Source organism: Ornithodoros turicata, chromosome 6 (assembly GCF_037126465.1).
Source record: "Ornithodoros turicata isolate Travis chromosome 6, ASM3712646v1, whole genome shotgun sequence".
NCBI classification, from domain to species: domain Eukaryota; kingdom Metazoa; phylum Arthropoda; class Arachnida; order Ixodida; family Argasidae; genus Ornithodoros; species Ornithodoros turicata.
Genome location: NC_088206.1, coordinates 36,243,714 through 36,258,950, shown reverse-complemented (window position 1 = coordinate 36,258,950; position 15,237 = coordinate 36,243,714).

Here is a 15,237-nt window from a genome sequence, read left to right as displayed (position 1 = left end):
AAACAACCACACACAAAAAAGAAAGAAAACTTCGCTCATCAAGGCACGCTCGTTCAAGTTTTCCCGCCTAAGGTATGGGGTGAAGGAAGGACAATAGAGCAGTATACAAACAAACAAACAGACAAACAACCGATGTCGTGATTATCAGATTCCTGCGAACAATGACCTTGCGAAGACAAAATGCATGGTTGGGTCGATCCCGCTTCCGCCCCCTTTTCTCTTTTCTTTCTTTTTTTCGTGCTGTTTTAATGCGCGGTGGTATCTTAGGGGCGCTACCGATCCCAAATACGAAAGCGCGCTTGCAGATATGGCAATTTTACGGGTGTCAAATAATTGTGGAATATACAGGGTGTTTGTTTCACCTATCGTTATAAAAAATTATAACTTGCGACATACTCGCCGGAGGATTGTGGGACTTTCGGCAATTGCCTTCTGGGAACTTTGGCCACCATTAAGGAAGGCTTAGGACAACTTTTAATTAGGGAAATTTATTTTGTCAATTCAATTAACTTTGAAAATTACCAAGCGAAACCCACTTTTCTTTACAGAAATATGAAGTCCTCCATGGATAACCAGAGCCCCAACAAAACTATGAACAGTATCGCAGCACAAATAGTCGAAACAAATTAGGAAAGTTTCTGCTTTAGCCCCGCGTGCTCCAAAGACCACAAGAGACACTCCTCCACCGACTGCGCCTCAACTTGGCATACACGCCACCGGTCCAGCGCATGATGGGGAGGCAGATCTCGGCCCTCTGCGATGCTTGCGAAGTGGTTGCGGACACATCACACCTCCTGCTGACCTGCCCCAAGTACACCAACCATCGCGATACCCTTTTCCGCTGCCTCGAACGTTTCGGGCACAACCAGCTCACGCTGGCCGCACTTCTTGGCCCTGTGCCTCAGCACCAACAGTGGGCCGTCACAACTGCCTTACTGCACTTTCTGAAGTGCACTGGCCTGGCCTCTAAGCTCTGAGCTGCGCGCTCCAGGAGCCTGACCTTCGTTTTCTTTCTTCTTCTTTTTTTTTTCTTCTCTTTCTTCTTTCTCAGTTGCTATTTTTTTTTCCTTCCCTTCTTTCTTTTCGTTTTTGTTTTTCCTCCTTTTTACGGAGACTCACCTTTTCCTCTTCGTCCTTTCCTTTCTATTTATTCTTCGTTTTCTTTTTATTTTTTTTAATGGAATAGCATGCCGACCTTGGTCTGGCAGACCTTTCCTTTCAATAAATATATATTCCCCCCCCCCCCCCGCGTGCTCGATTGTCGCAAAGGAGAGCGCACGGGAGGTGCGGGGTGTGGAGGATGTGTTTCCACCTCTTTGCTTTATATTTTGCTTCCCCGCTCTGACCTTGATGCTGGTGACAATTCCATCTTACCATAAAGAAGGCAGAAGGCGGGGACATTTTCTCCTCTAGACGCACATTTGGCGCGCGCTTCTTTGCGACAATCAAGCAGGCGGGCTAAAGCAGAGTTTTTACTAACTTTTTTACTATTTTTGTTGTGTAGTTTTCGTTGGGTCTGTTTGTTTTCTGTTGGGGCAATGGTTTCGGAGGCAAAATCTTTCAGGAGTGTCATATGCAAACTCACAAATTTTTATGAAGTGTAGTTGTATGGAAATTTAATGACACACTGGACACTGGAGCGCTAAAAAAGTTGTTTGCACGACATGCAAATGGAGTGTGCGGTCTTCGGAATGTCACTGGGTTCCATGGGGATCTGATGGTAAGCCTTTATAAGATCGATCTTGGAAAAGTGTGAGGCACCGTGGAGATTTGCGGCGAAGTCGTGAAGATGTGGTAAAGGGTAACGGTCGGGTATGGTGACAGCGTTCAGCGCCCGATAATCCCCACACGGTCGCCAATCTCCCGGGTCCTTTTTGGGCACCATATGCAATGCCGAAGCCCATGGGCTGCTGGACGGACGAATGTACCCCAAGGCGAGGAGATTGTCGAACTCGCGACGGGCGATCGCAAGGCGATCAGGCGGAAGACGGCGAGGCTTCGCATGCACCGGGGGGCCTCTGGTGAGGACGTGGTGCGTGGTGGTATGGACAGGGGGTGCATCTGTAGGTGGCAAACGGACGATGTCGGGGAAATCCTTAAGGATGTCACGGAACTGCACAGGTGCCGATGGGCGGGTGAAGACAGGGCCAATGGGGTTACAGAAGGCACGAAGTCCGCGGACAGATAGGCCCGTGCCGTTATCAATGAGGCGTCGTCCCTTCACATCGACCATCAAATCGAAGTGCTTGAGGAAGTCCGCACCGATGATGGCATCAGAGACGTCGGCTATGATGAAGACCCATTGAAAGTTCCGACGCAGGCCCAAGTTCAGGGTGAGGGATCGCTCAGCGAAACATTCACGCGAAGTCAAGTCACGACAATAGAGGACACAGAGGCAACAACCACTTTACTGCGTGAGTGCCGGATCTCAACTAGCGAATAATCGCACGAACAGTCAGCACGAGCAGGGCAGAGACTGGGCTCGTCGTTGTCAGCAGGTGCCGCTACAGGAGTATATGGGATCTTGGGGATATAATTGGGCATAATTATATTAGTGTATAACCAGCATACAGTCTGGTTCACATCCACCAAGTCAATATTCACACAATCTCTACGGGGTTATTGGATAATCCTAATTGAATACCGAGCGGCTATATGTGTCCCCAGGCTTTCCTAACGGCTCCTAGTGGACCGTTTGATGCCTGTAAGTCACCGTTAGGTTGTCCTGGTGCAGAGCCCATTCCCACCAAGGCCTGTCAAAAGGCCATCTGTCGGTCCGCTAGGAGCCCTGTCGGGCTGTTATGGTCTTTAATGGTCCCTTGGTGGTCCGTTAAGGCGCCGTTAGGGTCCGCTAAGGAGCCGTCAAGAATTCCTGGCGGGCCCTTAAAAACCCTGAGAAATCCCTGATGGAGTTCTGTCGGATTTTTTAAGCGGGAATGCATGGCGCACAACCTTTTCTATGCCCATATATACTCATTGTCTGAGCCTGCAAGACTGCGAGCAAAAAGGTGCGAAAGCATGGAGGCAAAGTTCCATTCGCGCACGACGGAGGACTAGACAGAACGCCGTCACGGGTACAGATATATGATGTGATTGCATTCCTACTATATTAATGATTTTCACTCTTGCGTTGCAGTTTAGAAAACTATCACAAAAATCCTTTACTACTCTTAATGAGCTCAACTATAATTTTAGAAGCCTTAAAATTCTGCTCATTATGGAAATTGTTCTGTAATTGCGCTATTACTTAGATTACTGTCAATCAAGCGCTCGAAGTTTATCTCTCTTCCCATTTCAGCCTACCGGGTCCTGTCATGCAGTGAAAGAGACTTACATCGAAAATAATTAATTTACCAAATACCACTGAGTGCTTCATAGGAATTTCTACCCTGCGCTCAGATGTAAGCGTTTCTGCACAAATACCTATAACTGCAAACAGCTTACTTCATCAATATACCATGCACCCAACAACATCTAACAAACAAACAAATGAATAAACAAACCCACTTCTCATGATAGAACACTATTCAGCTTTACAAAGGGGTTTTCTTCTTGAAAGCCCCTTGAAAGAAGGAAAGAACAGTGACAGAAGGAAAGAACAGGGAAAATTTTGCACGCACTTGTGCTCGAATTGCTACGGCTTCAAAAACCGAAGCATACACTGATAAACTGAGAAAAACACACCCATTCCTGCTATCAGAAAATTATTGCATAATGATACATACACAATTGCATTGTCCCTGCGTAAAGAAAGCGGAGGACAAGGGTACACAAATTCCCTCAAGCGAGCAGGGAAAATCACTTATACACTTACCCAATCACTTATACACTTATCACAGCAAAATACGATATACGCTGAATTTTTACGGGTGAAAATTGCAATAAGAAAGGCACTGCTAAGCAAGTCCACTCATATGACAGTGCATACAAAACACGACGGAGAAAAGGCTTGAGACGGAGCGCTCAGGAAAAATCACAGCGTCACCGCACATCGCTAAAAAACTCAACGGCTAGCACAAGATAACGACAACCAGATACTAGCGGCGGGTAAAAATTGCAACAAGAAAGACATTGCTAAACAAGTCCAGACACGCGACATCGCATACAAAACACTGCTCACTGGGGAACAGGCCTGAGCCTGCGACAGAAAATCATAGAAGATACACAAGTTCATTTTTCTATTTCGCGTAAAGTAAACGCATCGCTATTTCTTCCTTGGAAAACGAGGCACAAATTCTCTGTAGTGAGCAGGGGAAATAACTTCAACTCGTACAACACTCTGAATTTATACCAATAAACCAACAGGGCAATACGCGACAGTGAAACAATAGAGATGCGGGGCAGATGTAACGGATATTGTCAGTTGACGTCACAAATCAGAAAAAACAGACACAACAACTCAGGAATGCTCGTGAATATGTGCTTCATAGGAATTTTTACTCCGGGCTCAGACCCCAGCATTTCTACTCAAATACCCATAACTGCAAAATTAAGCACTGCTTACTTCATCAACATATCGAGCACCCAACATATCTACCAAACAAACAAACCCACTTCTCCTGATAGAACGTTATTCAGCTTTACCAAGCGGCTTTCTTCCGCGTAAAAGCAGTGAAAGAAGGAAAGAGCAGCAAAAAAAATTACACGCACTTTTGCTCAGATAGCTATAGCTGCAAAAACCGAAGCACACGCTGATCAACAACCATCAACTCAGAGAAACACACCCATTTCTACAGTCAGATAATTATTGCATAACGCAACACAAACACATACACGATCGCGTTGTCTCTGCGTAAAGAAAGCACAGAATAAGGGCACACAAATTTCCTTAAGCGAGCAGGGAAAGTCACTTCTGCTCGGGCAGCATAATACGATAAAGTCTGAATTTTTACCAAGAAAACTGAGCTTTAACACCGCTACGAGCGTGACAGACACATACTAATGAACAACAAACAAACAGACAAAGACTCCTATTCACTTCTACTGATAGAATTGGAGCTGAAGGCGTGAACCACACGATAAAAAACAAAGCACACCGCTTCAGGAAGGTATATCAAATGGAGCGCAACAGGTTCCGCGTCCAGAGCTCATAAAATAGCCTTCCCAAAACAAGGACTTCACCAGGTTCGCGAGGCAATTCCATTAAAAACGCTCGTCCCATCCTACAGATTGCAATGCAAACGCGATAACCCTTACTTTTTAAAACCAATATTTCACGCAATAGTGCATACATTTATCACTCGTGTTACACGAAAAGGCAAACACAAAGAACTTTCTCTTCAAGAGGGGTCCCACCTTCACAAAAGCCCACGCACACTCACATTTTTTGTAGCCACAACGAGCGCAAACACGAAGTCTATTCAGAACCACATAAATCCATATTATTGCTCAGGTCAATAATTATCCTACCATCGTAAAAAGGCGGTACACACATATATGTGAACGTGAAACAATAGACCTTCATTTCGGATGTAATATGATATCGCCAGTCGACCGTCGCGAACCATAAAAGAAAGAGAGCAACTCATGAATGCATGTTCGCTATACATCCAAGAAACAACGGTGCCGTGCTTTTGCGCAGCAATTATGATACAGAAGGGGATTAATTTCTTTTTACTTTTATTTGCTTGCACATATATATTTTGCAAGAATACTATAGAGTGGAACGGGTAAATGAGAACATCATTCTGTACACGCTGTAGCTCTCATCATTTTTAAAGCAACCCAGTTTGCATATGTTCATAAGCATACGACCCTTCACTAAACAGGTGAGTCGCTAATGACTCACATAAAATAAAATAAAATAGTAATTCCAACATCATTGACTGCAAGCTTGTGTACCCAACAGAGCAATGCGCGCCCATCAACACGCCTTCCCCAAGAACACAATGACCTCCTGTGTACGTCCGAGGAAAGTCATCTGCGGATAGAGATAACATCCCCAGGACTTCCCTACCAGGTATCAATTTGTTAGAAATGTGACAAAGTGATACTCCCCGTCGTATCCTCAGGACCTTCAATGGGGGCTACCAAATGACGCTGCTAGTACAATTCTGGGAGCAAGCAGGTACCTTAGTGAATTATTGATTTTGGGCAGCGAGTGCACATTTGCAGCGCCCAGTCAGCTTGTGTGTTTTTTTAATATACAGGATGTCCACGCTAAGTGTGAACAGATTTTTTAAAAATGCATATAACACTTTTTCCAAGATGAAATCAATTGCAATATAGCATATGCTGAAGGGCACTCCCTAGCAGGGCATTAGCAAAGTCCGAAGGCAATGTCTTAATTAACTTTCATTAATTAACTTTTTAATTATAAAAGCTTCAAAGTTGTCCCAATGAGAACATCTGTTCCTTTCGGTCACCTGATATCGTAGCCGTTTTCAGAACAAAAATCCGTTCGATAGATCGCCCGCAAAAAATTCGTGAAGGAACGCCATTTTTTTCTTTATTTTGTTCATTGCGCTTCTTAGAAGACGCGTATTTCCTTCATCCCCAACGGGAGATGGGGAAGGAGCACAGTGCCGCCTCATGCGTCGAAGATGAGCTTTAACTTGCGGAAACAAAACAAAAACAAACGTATCGGGTGACTCTATCGGAACTGGCCTTATCTTGGGTTGCATTTTCTGTTTCCTTTTAATCTTTTTCCAGGACGCGAGAGGCGATAGTGTGCTCTTTCTCCCTCTCACATTGGGGGTGAAAGAAAGACGCGTCTTCTAAGAAGCGCAATGAACAAAATAAAGAAAAAATGGCGTTCCTTCACGAATTTTTTGCGAGCGATCTATCGAACGGATTTTTGTTCTGACAACTGCTACAATATCAGGTGACCGAAAGGAACAGATGTTCTCATTGGGACAACTTTGTAGCTTTTATAATTAAAAAGTTAATTAATGAAAGTTAATTAAGACATTGCCTTTGGACTTTGCTAATGCCCTGCTAGGGAGTGCCCTTTAGCATATGCTATATTGCAATTGATTTCATCTTGTAAAAAGTGTTATATATATTTTTAAAAAATCTGTTCACACTTAGCGTGGACACCCTGTATATTCAACCTCGGTCACCAGCTACCATTCGTGGTTTCTCATCTGTATTTGTTCAGCGTATTTCTTAATCACAAACAATGAGTGCCACAGTTTGAAAAGCAAAAAAAGAGATATATGAGGGTGGTTCCATAAGTTTCCTACCCGACCAACTTTTAATAGTCATAGAGACGAAACAAGTGTATTACATTTCGACATAGTCACCCTTAATTTCGATGCACTTTTGACACCTTTCAACCAGCATTCTTATACCCTTGAAAAAATAATCCGAAATTTTGTCCGCAAAAGTCTGGAAAACTGCCTCTTGCACCTCACTATCGTTTTGAAATCTCCGTCCTCTGAGATCCCTCTTTAAGTTTTAGAACAGGAAGTAGTCACTCGGTGCCAAGTCTGGACTGTAGGGTGGGTGGTGGATTTCTTCGAAGCCGCACTCCTTCAGTGCAGCCTTGGCAACAGAAGCCGTGTGGACAGGGGCATTGTCCTGGAGCAACCGGACACCTCGACTCAACCTGCCACGCCTCTTTTCCTTGATGGCGTCTCGCAGTCGGTGCAGGAGTGAAGCATAATAAGTCGCATTCACTGTGGTGTTCCTTCCTTTGAAGTCGATGAGGAGGATCCCGTGACAATCCCAAAATGTTCTTGCCATGATCTTCTTTGTGAATTGTGTGACCTTGGTTTTTCTTGGGGGTGCTTCTCCTGGTTTGCGCCATTCCATCGACTCCTTTTTCGGAAGGGGATCATAGTAGAGCACCATAGTCTCATCCCCTGTGACAATTGACTTCAATATTTCTTCTTCGTTCTCTTGACAGAGCTCCAAAAACTCTTTGGCACAGGCGACGCGCTGTTGCTTTAGAACTGACGAGAGAAGTCGTGGCACCCATCTCGCACTGACCTTTTTCATGTGAAGGCCCTCGCCGATGATGCGAAAAACGGTTGTTTTGGAAAGCCCCAGCCTTTCTGAGGTTTCCTTCACCTTCAGACGCCTGTCGCTCAGCACTTCCTCCTCGACAAGAGACAAATTTTCTTGTGTCACCACTTCCACTGGAAGACCATCCCGTGGATCATCTTCAGTGAACTCTCGCCCCAGTCGAAACTGCTTAGCCCAGTCCTTTACCGTTGTGTACGACGGAGAGGCTTCCCTGTACACGTTGTCTAATCGCGCTTTAATTTCTTTAGGCGAAAGTCCCTCTTTTGTCAAGAATTTTATCACAGCGCGGTACTCGATTTTTTTCATTTTAACAGAAGAGTGCACCCTGGCTGTTTGAAATGCCGCTCTCCAACCGACAAAAGCATGGAGAGGGTTGAGGGTGGTGCTCCGGCCCTCCATGAGATGGCGCCACGCGTCCTTAATCGCATTTTCAAATTCGCGCGCATTTTCTACCTTGGGCCGGAAACTTATGGAACCACCCTTATAAAAGGCCCGTAGGCCACTAAGACCAGCGAAGCCACTTAGAAAGGCATATGATGCAGCAGCATCTCCTCCAAGACAGATACAACTTATTGCTTGTCTTCCGAACTTCAGCAGATTCCTGAGTCCTCTTCGCATCTCAGTGAAAACAAAGGGTGAGATATCTAAGTTTAACTTGATTTCGCACATAACCAACAATGAAGTGAGAAATTCCTTGGAGTATTAAATCGCTATCAACGTAGTGTCCGTGTTTCTTACTGCTTTGGTTTGAGGCATGCACCGTAAATGAAGCTTGGGCAGTGAAACGCTATTATTTTTTCTCTCTTCGGAAATAAAATGCTCCGTGCAACCTCCTGCCAGGGACCCTTTGCGGACACTTATGCACTAAGACCGCAGTGAAAGGTCTAGCAAACTGTATTTTACTGCACGTCAAACGCAGCACATGGACGGATTCCTTTAAAATCCGACGATCAGTATTTGCACCCGTATATCTGTTTTTATTTAATATTTTCGTTCGTATTTTTTAAATTTATGCATGAGCACTTCTTCTTTGATTGCATTGGGTAATGAGAAATAAATCCGGAACTTGATTACCGCTAGCAGGTATTAAAATGCACAATGCAGTATTAATATAATTTACTTCTCCTGTGCTTGTCCTCCGGTTGACGATCGCAGGATGTACGCAAATGACAATCACTGGAAGCTCCTATGATGACAGCCTGTGGACCTCCTCCGTACATCCCATCACGGACGAGGACGTGATGACACTTCGAGGACATCCTGAGGACCGCGTGTGTTCTTGGGGTTGGGCTCACTTCACACACACACACGATACCTTTCTGGATATATCCTTCTGGCACTGGAATCAAAGATTTATCGCAAAGATTATCATCTGCTGCGCGTCGTATTTTTATAAGAGACGCCAAAAAGCCACACTCTCTACGTAAGGAATGATAACAACAACGGCAGGGTAATTTTTCTTTCTTTAATTTTTTTTGTCATTTCCAAAAGTTTATTACTTTGTACGAGTCATCGAAATTTAACGTGTCTGCTTTGCTGCTGTTATAGTGATAAAACAGTGCACTCACACAGGGAATCGGTAACGGATCGTGCGCGTCATTGCGCCATCACGCCGGACGTTCAATCCGCGAGAACGGGCCCGCGTGGGGACGCAGTCCGACCGCACTGTTTTATCAGTATAACAGCAGCAAACCAGACATGTTAAGTTTCGATGACTCGTACAAAGTAATAAACTCTTGGAAATGATTAAAAAAAATAAAACATAAAAATTACTCTGCCGTCATTGTTATCATTCCCTACGTAGTGTTTAACACGACGAGAGTGAGGCTTTTGGCGTCTCTTATAAAAATACAACGCGCAGCAGATGATTATCCTTGCGACAAATCTTTGATTCCAGTGCCAGAAGTATATATCCAGAAAGGTATCGTGTGTGTGTGTGAAGTGAGCACAAGCACTCTTAAAAATGAACTTCACCGCATAGCCCGCTCCGAGCCAACCATCATCTCGAATGATATCATTACCTGCCCTGATTTGTTGGAAATGGGAGGCGTACACCTTTTTTGTGACACTTATACTGTTCATGATTGTCACAAAAAAGGCGTACGCCTCCCGTTTTCAACAAATCAGGGCAGATAACGATATCATTCAAGATGATGGTTGGCTAGGAGCGTGCTATGCGGTGAAGTTCATTTTTAAGTGTGAGGGCCCTGCCCTCGTCAAAGTAATCGACCTCGATTACTTTAGATCTCTTCTGTCATTGGTGCACAATCGAAAAAGGCGTGAATATTAAAAGTGGTTGACACCTTTTATCAACCAATGCTCCAACGTGTTATCTCTGGATGCGACCCGCCTTATCGGTGTTTCCTCCTGAGAACGCAAAGGCCACACCTGTGATCTGCATGCCCTGCCTTGTTGCTTCGGTTCTTTGATGTCGGAAGCGGAAAACTCTTCCAGCGGAGAACTGAATTTCGTGGGAAATGTGCGAAAAAAAACGCTCGTAATTTGCTTTTTTGCTGTTGTCATTTTTCATGACGTACAGGTGTGTAAGACGACAACGTTTGTGTGACACCGTGATTGTACTTGGCATTTATAATAGCGGTATTTAGCAGTGAGATGGCGCCGATGGCACGCGGCAGGCGACAAAACCCACAAACGATTATGCAGAGGATCGAAGGGACAGTGTGGCGCGAACCGTGAATGCGTTTATAAGCTTGAGCTCATTTTTTTTCTGTGTGTTCGTGTGCACGGTATCCGAAATAATGTTATAGAAGTTGCATTTCAATATGCTTCTTTTGCTCGTGAACTGTAGGGGTGGTATAATGGTACCTAAAATGATCGTTGATAGTTTTCCTCAACAAACAGTGAACTTTGATCAATGACTTTTTTTGTGTGCACACCTCTGTAAGTCGTAATGAATGACCACGACTATCCGGAAACGCTACAAGGCTTCTGGACACGTTTAATTAGCAATTAGAGCTAATTGGGACCCCTCACAATAATCAGCATCATCCAATGAGTCATCACACTAATTTTGGAGCAGCTAACTCGTGTCCAGACCACCCTGTGCGTTTCCGGATAATCGTGGTCATAAAAAAGAAAAAAATAGATACAGATAGAGTGGAGAGAAGGAGTTTAGTTGAAGATCAACGACGCCATCTTGAAGAAAGCGGTACGGAACGGGCGCTGACCATCGCCGGGCGATGGAGCACAGAGGCAGGTTGCAAAGCATCGCAGCTATGACCGCAAGTTCCGGACATCCTGTGACGTCAGCTGTGACGTCATCATGACGTGTGTGGGCAGGTTAGGACAGCTCTGGACATGCGAGGAGAAAAACACTCGTAATACAGAGGCTGGGAAAGCAAGAGTATATATAATATGCTAACCATCAATAGCTAACAACAAAAAGAATTAGTTACACAACAAATCAGCCCACCACAACAGGAGCGCAGAGCGATGCGACTGCTCCATCCGACGGCCAGGCAGAGAACTGACTCGTAATGGTTTTTTCTCCTGTATAAAGTCCCGCAGCTGCACCCCCTAGCGATTACTTTCTCAACTAATCTCACGACAAAATTATTAAGAATCACGCCTGCGCTACTCTCATTCCCAAGGCAGAGGAAGATAGAAAATGGCGGGGATGCCCGGACAACAGCAACCAGCGCCCGACGTGCATGGGCATGAAAATTGCAAACAAAGCGGCGACAAAGTTGGCGAAAGCATTAGTTACACAACAAATCACCTCACCACAACAGGAGCACAGACCGATGCGACTGCTCCATCCGACAGAACGCCAGAAACTGAGCGAGCGCGGGGACTGCGGAGCAACCGAACGCACGTGTGCTCTCCGCAACAGCCAGCGAGCAACTGACTGGGGCGCAGCTCCGCGGCCGCTACGCATCACTGCTAAACAAGCCCCAACATGCCATGATGACGTCACAAACCAGGAAAAAGCACGCACACACAGTCATCAGCTTAGGAATGCACAAGGAGAGGTGCTATATTGTAATTTCTCCTCCACGCTCACATACCAGCATTTCTGCGCAAATACTTAAAACTGCATACAGCTTACTCCATCAACATATCAAACAAACTGAATACTGGCACTCAACAACAACATATAACGGAAGACAAACAAATTCTATTCTCATGAACTCTCTTCTGCCGAGCGGCTTTCTCCTGCTCTACCTTTTCCCCCTTCCTGCGCCCCCTGCAGGCCGTTCTCATTGGTCGTGACGTCATCCTATTGTCTCAGGGCTACACTGTTTTTTTCCACTAATGCTCCTTTGGACAAGGTCCACCTGAAACAATAGTGTCGCGGTATGACGTCATCATCCACCTGCCTGGCTCAAGGACGCGTACGCTCTAAACAGGGGACCTATTATTTATTGAATCACTATCCCAAGATTAATTCCTTTATTCTTCTATAACGCTTGCATAGGAAACTATTGCAGAAGAGCACCATGCATGAAAACTGATCGTAGGAATTCCATGGCCTTACTAAATGAGACTTGTAAAAGAACAAAATATCCTAACACGTAACTCCATCAATGGCTAATAAGAGGACTAGGTACTCAACAAATCAACACAGAGTACGGGTAACAAGGAGCACAGAACGATGCGTCTACTCCATCCGACAGCCAGGCACGGAACTGAATCGTAATGCTTTTTTCTCCTCTATAAAGTCATCCATCTGTCCTTCTTGCGGTTACTTTCTGAACTAATTTAATCGCAAAATTATTAAGAATCGTCCTGGCATTATTTCCATTCAGGGCAGCACTAGCGCCATCGTCAAGACAAGAATGTTCCTTGTCACCAAAGGAAAGCATGCATATTGGGGCATCTCAGGACACGTCAGGACAAATCGCACGACTGCTGGGCAACAGAGGAAAACAAACACTTGAACAGAGTGAAAGGACACTCACCATCATTCTTCACGTTCACTACATTCCCTCATTGTAAATCCGCTCGTCACAAAATCCACCACAATCGTCACACACCATTCATCAGTGACGAACCACACATCCGCACCCCATCGCTGGCAGATGGAACCCCACCGAAGCTACGCTCTTCCACTAACGGCCAACGCAATTGCTAGGAACAGAATTAATGCGTCCACATCCGTCAGTGTCCAAGGGAGAAGTGAATCCTTGCGCCCCCTGCAGGCCGTGCTCATTGGTCGTGACGTCAGCCTATTGTCCCAAGGCTACACAGTTTTTTTTCCACTATGCTCCTCTGGACAGTGTCCTCCTGAAACAATCGCAAAATTATGAATCGTTCTAGCTCTACTTCCATTCAAGGCAGCACTATCGACATCGTCAAGAATGTTTCTTTTCAAAAAGGAAAAACTACGTGTAGAAGGAAAGCATGTCAGAACAGGTCTGGTCATGTCAGCCCATGTTTGTCAGACAACCAGGGGGAAAAAAGTGAAAAGAAACACTTGAAGAAAGCAGAAAACCAACATCAAACTATTTCTAAGCACACGCACTCCTCTTATTCAAAAACAGTGCTCATCATAAATCCGTCCAGGACAATACATACCATTTTTCTATTGCTACACTCTTTTCCAGTAACGGTCACTGCATTGCTACAGACTGCGTGACGTCATCACGTCCTGTCTGAAGAAGACAGCGGCAGAGACAAAGACTCCTATTATTTATTGAATCGCAAGAGTATTTCCTTTGTCCTACTCTTAATGATAACCATTCCTGCATTAAAATTCAACAAAAAAGCACCGTGCATATTACCGATTTTCACCCCAAAGGCTCATCATGGTCATTAGAATCACATCACCAGTAAACTACCACTGCTCTTTCAAAATAATAAGTGAGTCCACTCAACATCATCGCCAGGCTTATGTAATACATGAGCCTTTCTATGCTCATACATTCGTTGTCTGAGGCTACACCTGCGAGCAAAAGGCGCGAAAGCCGGTGGGCAAAGTTCCATTCGCGCACGACAAAGCACAAGACAGAACGCCTTTACGGGAACATGATTGCATTCCTATACTATATTAATGATTATTGCATTGCAGTTTAGAAAAACTACTACAAAACTATAATTGTAGGAGCCTATTAAAATTCTACTTTCTATGGCAACTATAATTGTCCTGTTACTTGGATCGCTATTAATCAAGCGCTCCATTTTTTCTCTCTTCCCATTTCAGCCTTGTCATGCTGTGAAGCAGACTCACATCCAAAATAATTAATTTACACTGAGGGTGCTGTGCTTCAGGAATTCCTATCCTGCGCTCAGATGCAAGCGTTTCTGCACGAATACCTATAACAGCGTACTTCTTCAACATACCGAGGTCCTAACAACATCTAAGAATCAAGCGGAGAAACCCACTTCTTAGCTGTACCACGCGACTTTCTTCTGCGCAAAAGCAGTGATTTGAGGAAAGAGCAGCAAAAATTGCGCGCACTTGTGCTTGACTTTAAAAACTGAAGCATATGCTAATAAACTAAGAAAAAGACACCCATTCCTGCTATCAGATAATTCTTGCATAATGCTACATACACAGCCGCATTGCCCTTGCGTAAAGAAGCACAGGACACTGTGCTTCCTTAATTTCCTTCAGTGAGCAGGGAAAAGGCTTAAGTCGAACCGCTCAGGAATAATCGGAGAATTACCACCTATCGGTATACGCGGCTAGCACAAAATGACAGCAACAGGATATTAGCGAAGGGTAAAAATGGTAACACTACTGAACAAGTCCAGACATGCGACATCGCATACAAAATACTGCTCATCGGGGAAAAGGCCTAAGCCTGCGACAGAAAATCATAGAGCATACACAACTTCATTTTTCTATTTCGCGTAAACTAAACGCGGTTTGCTCGGATAACGACATACAAAGACATACGAAACCCTCTTCTCAGCTGCACCATGCGACTTTCTTCTGCGTAAAATCGGTGATCTGAGGAAGAGAGCAGCGAAAAATTGCGCGCACTTGTGCTTGACTTAAAAAACCTGAAGCATATGCTAATAAACTAAGAAAAAGACACTCATGTCTGGTATCTGATAGTGCCACATACACAGACGCATTACCCTTGCGTAAAGAAAGCACAGGACAGGGATACACAAATTTCCTTAGGTGAGCAGGGAAAAGGCTTAAGACCTCAGGTCACCTCACATCGCCACGCGGCTAGCTCAACATGACACCAACAACATACTAGCAGCGGGAAGAATTGCAACACTGCTAAACAAGTCCAGACATGCCACGATGACGTCACAAATCCGGAAAAAAGCACACGCACGCACGCACGCACG